Consider the following 9,404-nt stretch of genomic DNA (forward strand, 5'->3'; position numbering starts at 1 on the left):
AAATATTTAAAAAACTGCACATCAACATTCCTTTTGCAGATGCATTGCAACAGATGCCAAGCTACGCAAAATTTCTCGAGGAGATCTTATCAAACAAAAGGAAGTTAGAAGATGAGGAAACAATGATGCTCACGGAGGAGTGCAGTGCCATTCTCCAGAAGAAGCTGCTGCCAAAACTCAAAGATCCAGGGAGTTTTACTATCCCTTGTATTATAGGAGACATTATTTTGATAGAGTTTTATGTGATTTAGGTGCAAGCATCAATCTAATGCTTTTTTCTGTTTTCAAGAGATTAGGAATTGGTGAATTGAAGCCAACGACCATGTCGTTACAGCTTGCAGATAGATCCATCAAACATCTGAAGGGTATCATTGAAGATGTGTTGGTGAGGACAAGATTATCTTTCCGGCGGACTTTGTTGTATTGGACATGGAAGAGGATAAGGAAATGCCTCTCATTTTGGGAAGACCATTTCTGGCCACCGGAAGAGCTCTCATTGATGTGCAAGAAGGAAAGTTACTATTAAGAGTCCAAGATGAAACAGTAACGTTTAATGTTTTTGAGGCTATGAAATTTCCATCTGAGTTTGATTCGTGCTTTAGTGTAGACATGGTAGATAAACTAGTAGCAGAGGCTATTGAAGAAAACACTCTGTAACTACCTCTAGAAGCATGTATTGCCAAACTGAAAACAATAGAGGTAGGTGAGCCAGCAAAGAATGAATGTGCCAGATTGTTGGAAGCACTTTAGCCGATGGTTGAGAGCCAAGATCTAGAATTTGAGGAATTTGATTTTGATGAGAAAGAGAAGGAATAGGAAAGAAAGGAAGAACCTCCAAAACTTGAATTGAAACCTTTACCTTCTCACCTTAAGTATGTGTATCTTGGTGAATCCAAACCTTCCCAATAATCATCAATGCAAGGTTGAGCAAATTGGAAGAAGAATGGTTGATTCGGGTTTTAAGGGAACATAGATCAACAATTGGTTAGACTATTTCGGATATTAGAAGCATCTCTGCATCTTTTTGCATGCATAAGATACTTATGGAAGATGATGTCAAGCCTAGGGTACAACCACAATGGAGATTGAATCCTTCGATGAAGGAAGTGGTGAAGATTGAATCCTTCGATGAAGGAAGTGGTGAGAAAGGAGGTGGTGAAACTTCTAGATGCGGGCATAATTTATCCGATTTCAAACAGTCCATGGGTGAGTTCGGTGCAAGTGGTTCCGAAGAAAGGAGGTATCATAATGATAAAAAATGAGAGCAATGAATTGCTACCAACTAGGATAGTCATTGGTTGGAGAGTGTGCATTGACTACCAAAAATTGAATGAAGCGACAAGGAAGGATCATTTTCCACTTCCTTTCATCGATCAAATGTTGGAGAGATTGGCAGGGCATGCTTACTATTGTTTCCTGGATGGTTTTTCAAGATATAATCAAATTGCCATTACTCCTGAAGATCAAGAGAAGACAACTTTTACTTGTCCCTATGACACCTTTGCTTACAGAAGGATGCCTTTTAGATTATGCAATGCACCGAACATATTTCAAGGATGCATGTCGTCTATCTTTGGTGACATGGTGGAATGGTTCATAGAAGTCTTCATGGATGACTTCTTTGTTTTTGGTTCATCTTTTGACAATTTCTTATCTAATCTCTCATTTGTTTTGTAGCGATATCAGGAGATGAACTTGGTGCTCAACTAGGAGAATTGCCACTTCATGGTACAGGAAGGAATAGTATTCGGTCACATAATCTCAAAGGATGGCATCAAAGTACGTAGATCGAGGAAAAACAGAAGTGATCGAGAAGCTACCACCACTTGCAAATGTTAAGGCAATTCAGAGTTTCTTGGGGCATGCGGGGTTTTATAGACAGTTTATCAAGGATTTTTTTAAAATCTCTAAACCCCTTTGCAATTTATTGATTAAAGATGTTGCTTTTAATTTTGACAATGAATGCATGCATGTCTTTCAAACTCTAAAAAAATTATTAATGTTTGCACCTATCAGTGCAGTTCTCGATTGGGGACTACCGTTTGAATTGATGTGTGATGCTAGTGATTTTGCACTAAGAGTAGTTTTAGGATAGAGGAAGAACATAGTGTTGCATGTAATTCAATATGCTAGCAAGACACTCACTGATGCATAGTTAAATTACACCACTACTGAAAAAGAGCTATTAGCTGTGGTTTTTGCAATGACAAATTTTGTTCGTATTTGCTAGGTGCTAAGGTGATAATCTACACGGACCATTCGACACTCAAGCATCTTTTGGCAAAGTAAGAAGCAAAACAGAGGCTGATAAGATGGATCCTATTACTACAAGAGTTTGAGCTGGAGATTCGATATAAAAAGGAGTCAGAAAATGTAGTGGTGGATCATTTCTCAAGGATTGAAAGACCAATTCAGGGAAGTGAAAAGGAACCCCATATCAAAGACACTTTCCCTGATGAGAAATTGATGAGAGTGGAAGAAGCACCGTGGTATGCAGATTTTGCAAACTACTTGTCATCGAGAGTGCTTCCGAATGGCATGACCTTTCAGCAAAAGAGGAAGTTTTTCTCTGACTTAAAGTACTACTTCTGGGAAGAACCATTTCTGTATAAACATTATGTTGATCAGATGATACGTAGGTGTGTACTGGAAGAGGAGATGGAGAGTATTCTACGATATTGCCATGAGAGAGAAGTGGGTGGTCATTTTGGAGGAACTAGGACAGTGGCCAATGTCCTTCAATCTAGATTTTATTGGCCAACCCTTTTTCAAGGATGCCTTCCGGATGGTTCAGGAATTTGATCAATATCAATGGAATGGAAATATTTCAAAGAGCGATGAGATGCCGTTAAATAGTATCCTAGTTGTTGAGCTGTTTGATGTATGGGGAATTGACTTCATGGATCCTTTCCTAAAGTCTTATGGGAACATATACATTTTGGTAGCAGTGGATTATGTATCAAAATGGGTGGAAGCAGTTGCATTGCCGTCGAATGATGTCAGGGTGGTGGTTAATTTTGTGAGAAAGAACATTTTCTCAAGATTTGGGGTACCACGGGCAATCATCAGTGATGGAGGATCACATTTTTGCAATAGGCAATTAGATGCGTTGTTGGGAAAATATGGAGTGTAACATAGAGTAGTGACACCATACCATCCACAGACTAGCAGGCAAGTGGAACTATAGAACAGAGAACTTAAGGGAATTCTAGAGAAGATAGTTAATGCATCTAGAAAGGACTGGTCATGGAAATCAGATGATGTATTATGGGCCTACTGCACAGCATTTAAGACTCCAATTGGTATGTCCCCATTTAGGATGGTCTATGGGAAGGTATGTCACTTGCCGATGGAACTAGAGCATAAGGCGTATTGGGCAGTCAAGCAGCTAAACATGGACTTACGAGCTGCTGTAGAGGAAAGGATGCTGACTTTGAATGAACTCGATGAGTTCCGTCATGAAGCGTATGAGAATGCTCAGATTTACAAAGAAAAGACAAAAAGGTGGCATGACAAGCATATCAGGAAGAAGAACTTTGAAGTGGGTCAGAAAGTATTGTTGTATAATTCTAGACTTAGGCTCTTCTCTAGAAAACTTGAGTCTAGATGGTCCAGACCCTTCATAGTTACAAGAATTTACCCGTACGAGGTGGTGGAGGTGTCACATGAAGAAAAGGGCACATTTACGGTCAATGGATAGGGATTGAAGCCATACATTGATAGGGCAAGTCATTCTCCATTTGACTTGACATCCCAACATGAAGACTTGAGAAAGTCGAGCTTCCGACTATAAACAAGCGCTTCTTGGGAGCAACCCAAGTTTTTTCATTTGTTTTGTTATTTGAATTTGTTTAGTTTTCTTATGATTTAGAATGATTTTGATTTTGTGTGTTCTGGGTGTTTCAGGTGAATTTTCAAACTAAGGCGAAAAAGGGAAAATTTTCCAGTTTTCGCAGCAGCGACATATTTTCTTCGCCATGCTGAAGCACATTTTGTACAAAACGGAAGCAAAAAAGTGCTAGACTTCACCGCGATGAAATTTGTTCTTCACAGGGGCAACGTACTCCCTGGAATTTTTCACCACAGTGACACAATTTTCTTCGCCGTGGCAGAAAGGGTTAAGCGAATTTTAACTAAGGAACTTTCACCGTGACGAAGCACTTTATTCGCCGGGGCGAAGTACTCTTTGGAAAATTACACCGCAACAAAGAATGTTTCTTCACTGCGGCATCGACTGGGTTGAATTTTTAACTAAATGAAGAACTTCGCCACGGAGAAAATTGTTCTTCACCATGGCAAAAACTGCTTTTTATAAATAGTGAGCCGTGACTCTTCATTTTCGCGAAAAGCTTCAAACACATCCGAGAGCTTAACTTTTCCATCTTCAATCCAGAGTTTCTCCAGTGAATTCCCCTCACTTTTCCTCACTCCTTAACCTTCACAAACAGCAAAACAACTCATTTTAACAAGGATCTCTATGAAAATTTGAAGAAATTTGTTGGGAACCCTTGGGTTTAAGAATTTGGGGATTTTGTGATCTAGGCCGAATCTGATTAAATTGGTGGTGAATACATCTTGGGTTTGGTAAGATTTCGAGTTCTCCAAACTTTTAATTGATCAATTTCGATTATTAGAGTTTTGAATCTGAGATTTTGATTGTTTGAGTGAGTTGTGGATTTTTAGTGTTATTTGTGCTTTGATTTTTATTGAAGAGGTGTGGATATTGAATTGTGTGGTGATGAGAAGGTTGGGTTTTCAAATTTGGGAGTGTTTTGTGGAGTTTAGAAGATTTGTAGTTTGGGGGTCTAGGTGTAATTTTTTGAAACTTTGGTGCTTTTGCAGGAGTGATTGTGGTTAATAATAGGGTGCTTAGCATTGAATTATCGAGTTAGATTTGTAGTTTGGGGAAAATGTCGCTCAAAGCACCGTCCCGAGGTAAAGGAAAAGGGAAAAAGGTTGACAACCGATTTGTTAATAACAAAGCTCGGCAACGATATGAAGGAGCAATCCAAAGGAAAGATAAGGGATTTGTTGCCAAGCGCGGATTGACCACGAGCCATGCTGTTGAGTGGAGTTGAGGGAGAAATTAGGGGTTATTTATGAGTGAACCTGCACACGCGGCCATAGAGCCGATAGTAAGAGAGTTTTATGCCACCCTCCCTGATTGTGATCTTGGTCATGTGTTTGTGAGGGGTACCGATGTGCCATTTGATGCGAAGGACATCAATGATTTTTATAACTTGCCTCAAATTGACCATGACGAGTATGGGGAATTTAGGAAGAGACAGTTTAAGGATGAGATGATACTTAAGTTTATAGCAAAATCGGATACCTCTTAGGAGATTTTGAAGAAGGGCAGGAAGAGTAATAAGGGAACTAATTTGACACCAATGGCTAGGTTATGGCAGTACTTTGTGTGTACGAGGATGATGCCGAAGATGCACTATAGTACAGTGACTTATGAGAAGGCATTGTTGCTTTATTCTATTACCACAAGGAAGAGCATTGATGTGGGAAACATTATCCTGACTAGTATCCAGCATGCAACAGAACCAAGTCAAGGGAGCTTCCCTTTCCCACATCTCATTACAGAGCTGTGCACTCGAGCAGGGGTCAAGGCGGCTGATGATGAACCACTTATCCATCCTGCCCCAGTCCTCGATACCAACTACTTTCACAAGCATCTTGAACATCCAACTAGTGAAGGACCCAGATCTAGAACAAAAAGACGAAGAACCACAGCAGCTGCCACATCATCCAGTTCAACAGCCACAATGAATGAGTTGCTGCAGAAGATGATGGATACGATGAAACAGATGGAACGACATCAAGATTAGCTAGCAGAGCAGACCATGATAATATATAATTTGCAATAGAGCTGCTGCACCAAGTTTGACATTGATACTTCGAACTTCCAATGGGAAGACTGCGATTCAGAGGAATGAATGGGCTCCGACTCAGAAGATGACGACACCGATGGAGAGGAGGAGGCCGAAGAATGAAACCTGAGCACCTGTTTTGTAGTTTATTTTTCTTTATTTTAGTTGTCATCTTTTTTTATTTTGAACATTAAGCTAATTTGCTTTTCGTTTTAGATTGTTTAAATTTTGTTTTAACTTCCTAGTAGTTGTAAAGGCGAGATTAGGATTGTAATATTTTCATATTAGTTAGTGAAATTTTCTAACGTAGTAGACATTACAATATTTCAATTTTTTTACAGATTATGGTGATGAGAAAGCCAAGGACCGGGTGTGCATGCTGTTGAGCAAAACTCCAACTTCACGGATTAATCAAGGAACTATCTCGTACCTTTGTAAATTTTGTTTTTCCATTCCTAATTTGTGCATGATGTGACATTAGGGACAATGTCATCTTCAGTTTAGAGGTAGGAAAAATTTGAGAAAATTTTTGATTTTTTGTTTAGATGTTTAGTTATTTTCATGTTTTGTTGTGTTATGCCAATGATGAATTACATAAGTCTATGATGAGAATAGGATTGTTGGGATTTTATTGTTGAAAAATGTTAATCTTTGCTTCAAGTTTTTGTTGGGTTGACTGAATTTCGCTTGAGGTTTGTTGAGTGGTTCAACCACCATTTTCATTATTTCGGCATGCTTACATTCATTTTATGTGGTTAGGTAAGGTCTTGATAATGTTGGTGGACTCTAGAATCTAGTCGAGAAGTGCTTGAGGCGAAATTCTAGGAATAGACATTATTGAGGAAGTGATTTAGGCAATTTTTTGGAATGTTTGAGCCTTTCCAGCCGACCATAAATTTTATCCCTAGTGACCCATTTGAGCCTTATGAAACCATCGTTGCCTTTTTTTTTCTTGTGAAACCAATAATGTCCAAAACCTTTCACCCTAAACACGCCCGTAACCATTAAGAGAATTCTAAACCTAATGCAAACACAAAGAGCTTGGAGAGTTGTGTGAATGTACTAAAAGAATAGTTTGGGGGTTGTGAAAAGGGCAAGAAGAATAAGAGAGGTAATTAACCTTAAATTGATTATGGTTGCTTTCAAAAAAAAAAAAAAAATATTATTTCAAGAACTGCATTGCAGTAGCAAAAATGAGAATTGCACATGTTTGAGGGTTATAAAATGATTGACATCTTAACTGGTGGATGAGGAAGAAAGTTGAAATTGATTTAAGTCTTCGTGTCTGCATAAAGGAAACCGAGTTCTCTTGTCTTGTTTATCCTTTCCTTTTCTTTGAAGCCCACTAACCGAGTCTAACATTACAAGCCTGTAAAGACCTTTTGATCTTTAGTAATGTCTAATCCTCATTAGTGGAGAGTAGTTCAATATTTAGGCCTATGGAGTCTGTCGCCATTTGATAAACTTTGTTTTTCTGCATAAAATAGTCCGGGAATTCGGAATGTGGATTGAAGTGGGGATCACCTACTCGGTGGACCAATAGAGAAAGATAGTCAATGCAGCTTATAACTTCTTGGAGTGTTGAACATTTTCTAGTAATAATTTTTCAACAACCTTTGAGACTTGTATAAATTCTAGGAAGCTTGTTCTGTGAAGTTGAGTCTAATGTTCTTATTTCATTTTCAATTTTGTTGTTTTGTGTTTTTGTTTGTTAGTCGTTTTTCTTGTTGTCGTGTTTTGTACTTGATGCTCGGGGATAAGCATGTCTTTAGTTTGGGGGTATTTGATAATCCAAGGATTATACTATTTTATTTAGGTTTTTTGGCTGGATTTTGGATACTTCTTAGCTCGTTTATGCCTGAATTGCTACTTAATTCCATATATTTTTTTATTTCATACCAAAACGGATAATTTGAGCAAATAATGAGTGAATTGGAGTTTTTGGACCCAGAAGTCGGTGAATCTCAGAATTTGGGAAAGTTCTGAAGCAAAGTTAAAGCACTATGAAGCTTGTTCCAATGGGAAAGCATCGAGGATCAAAGATTCAAGCAAAGAAGCAAGTGGAGGGCAATTCTATAAATTCAAAATTTTCCAGGAAGGTTTGCCGCAACGAAAGAAGCCAAGCACAAGATTTAGCTTTAGTTCATCGCCGCGGCGAAATTCCTTCTTCGCCGCGGCAAAGTCTGCAAAATTTTGTTTTCTCCAGAATGCACAGTTTTATTTTAGGAAAGTTTTAGGTTTTTGGGTGAACTATTTAAGGAAAACTTTGCCACTTTGAGAAGGTTCATCTAGGCCGCCTGGTTTTCGTTTTCTTTAGAGTAGATTTGACATTTTTGTGGAGAAAGTGAGAAGATTTGAGATTTAATCTTGTGGATTCTTCAACCAGGGGAGATCTTTATTATTTTCTCTTTGTTACAATATGTTGATTGTTGTGTTTATTGTTTTTCTTTCTATTTGTGTTGATTTAACTATGAACTAACCCATTTTGGGTTAGGGTTTTGATGTAATTCAGATTTCCATGGATTAATCAATTGATTGTTGTTGCTTTCATATGTTATTGCACAGATTGTGTGGTTATTCTGATTTTTATTGATTTTACTTGTTGAACATGATGAGATTGAGAAAGTGTGGGAGTTTTGGGGCTGAACTGGGAAGGCCCATATCGCATCGCCAAAGTGATAAGACTGGAGACTTATCATCTCAAAAGGCTAAATGGTTCCGAAGTACCATGAGCTTGGAATGCTAAACATCTTCGACCATATTATCAGTAATTCCGAACTCATTTTTTCCTTGTAAAGATTTTACTTTTCTTAGTCCTTGCAAATGTAAATAACAGGTGTACTTCTGTTCTTTTGCAATCATTTTTACATGTATAATTTTGTTCGCATAGACTTGTTCCAATGTAATTGTAAACAGTTAGCATGCGATTTCATATGTAATACAGGGTATGAAAGTTATAAGTACTCATGAAAGATCAAAAAAAGCAATGTCTTTATTTATTTGTAATAAAAGGGAAAGTACATAAACAAGCAAAAGAGACAACAAGAGCAGATCATTGATCCTCGTCCCCAGGCCCCGAGGGGGTGACCTCAACATCCCCAGGCTGGTCACCGACCTCCTGTTCGGGTGCAGGTTCCTTCGGGACATACTCCGGATGCTCCTACTCTAGTTAGGGCCCCGAGCCACTTCCTCATTCTCAGTCCACGCCATGGCGGCAAGAGCTTCCCGGTACTAGTCAGGGAGGTCAGTTAGGTCCATCTCAGGTTTCTTTGGTTGAAAGGCGTAGATGGACTGGATCGTCCATTCAGTAGCCCTACTTTCAAGCTCTGACTCTTGCTGCTGCATCTCCGCAGTAATCGAAGTAACACGACCTTGGGTGTATTGGAGCTTGGCCTCAAGTGCCCATCGCTGCTTCTTGGTAGTCTCCCATAGCTCGTCCCTTTCCCGCTCTCCTCGTAAGGCCCTCTCAGAGGTCGTTTGTAGTGCCTGGTCTTTATCACTAGCCTCCTTGGTGAGTCTGGTCAT

Source organism: Pistacia vera, unplaced genomic scaffold (assembly GCF_008641045.1).
Source record: "Pistacia vera cultivar Batoury unplaced genomic scaffold, PisVer_v2 Contig52, whole genome shotgun sequence".
Classification (NCBI taxonomy): Eukaryota; Viridiplantae; Streptophyta; class Magnoliopsida; order Sapindales; family Anacardiaceae; genus Pistacia; species Pistacia vera.